The sequence below is a fragment of the Salvelinus namaycush genome, chromosome 31 (genome assembly GCF_016432855.1).
Source record: "Salvelinus namaycush isolate Seneca chromosome 31, SaNama_1.0, whole genome shotgun sequence".
Classification (NCBI taxonomy): domain Eukaryota; kingdom Metazoa; phylum Chordata; class Actinopteri; order Salmoniformes; family Salmonidae; genus Salvelinus; species Salvelinus namaycush.
In genome coordinates, this window is record NC_052337.1 from 12,273,655 (window position 1) to 12,275,190 (window position 1,536).

A 1,536-nucleotide genomic window follows, 5' to 3' on the forward strand; every position below is an offset into this window, starting at 1 on the left:
GGCCACTCAAGGACATTCAGAGACTTGTCCCGAAGTCACTCCTGCGTTGTCTTGGCTGTGTGCTTAGGTTCGTTGTCCTGTTGGAAGGTGAACCTTTGTTCCAGTCTGAGGTCCTGAGGGCTCTGGAGCAGCTTTTCAACAAGGATTGTTTTTTTGTTTTTTTTTGTTTATATATATTTTTTTTTTAACTTATTCTGTACATAATGTTGCTGCTACCGTCTCTTATGACCGAAAATAAACGTCCGTGCATCAGAACTGCAATTACTCACCACGAACTGGCAGAAGCTTTTTTTTCCTTTAAGAGACATGGGCAGCTGTGATGAGGAGTTATTCTCCAGGTCTTTAACCATTTTCCAGAACTTCTTTAGGTTAGACCGACAGAGAGAGAACTGCTCCTTAAAGTAACTAACTTTGGCCTTCCGGATAGCCTGAGCGCACTTAATTCTCATTTGCCTGAACGAGAGCCAGTCAGCCTGAGTATGCGTGTGCCGAGCCTTTCACCAAATGCAATTCTTGAGGTGGAGTAACTTTGCAAGATCCCAGTCGAACCAGGGTCTGAACCTGTTTTTAAATCGAATTTTATTTATGGGGGCATGTTTGTTAACAATACCACTGAAAATATCAAAAAAGAAGGTCCAAGCATCTTCGACAGAGGGGATCAAGCTCATTCTATACCATTTTACAGAGGCCAGTTCATGAAGGAAGGCTTGCTCATTAAAGTTTTTTAGCGTCTATGACAAATCATGACAGGTAATTTCACTGAGCAGCCATTACGAACATAGGCTGTAAAACAATGACCAGTAAGGTCAGTACAGAAAACACCAGACTGATATCTATCAGGATTATTTGTGAGGATAACATCAAGAAGAGTAGCCTTTTCTGGGTGTTTGGAGTCATACCTTGTGGGATTGGTAATAATATGAGAAAGATTTAGGGAGTCCCATTGCTTTAAGACTTGGTCAGGTGTTTTAAGCATGTCCCAGTTTAAGTCACCGAGCAGGACAAATTGAGACTTAGTGTAAGGGGCCAGGAGAGAGCTTAGGGCAGGTAGGGTACAGGCCGGTGCTGATAGAGGACGATAGCACCCAGCAACAGTCAACAAAGAGTTATTTGAAAGTTTAATGCTTAAAACCAGCAAATCAAATTGTTTGGGGACAGACTTGGTGGAGACAACCGAGCACTGAAGGGGATCCTTGGTAAAGATTGCCACTCCCCCACCTTCTGAAGATCTGTCTTGATGAAAAGGGTTATAACCAGAAAGGTTAGCATCAGTATTCAAAACACTCTTCCTTAACCACGTCTCAGTAATGACCAACACATATGGATTGGAGCTGTGAACCCACACTTTTAATTGATCCATTTTAGGTAATAAGTTCCTAGTGTTACTTCTTATGGCTGCAGGGGCAGTATTGAGTAGCTTAGATGAAATGTGTCCAGAGTAAACTGCCTGCTCCTCAGTCCCAGTTACTAATATATGCATAGTATTATTAGTATTGGATAGAAAACACTCTGAAGTTTCTAAAACTGTTTGAATGA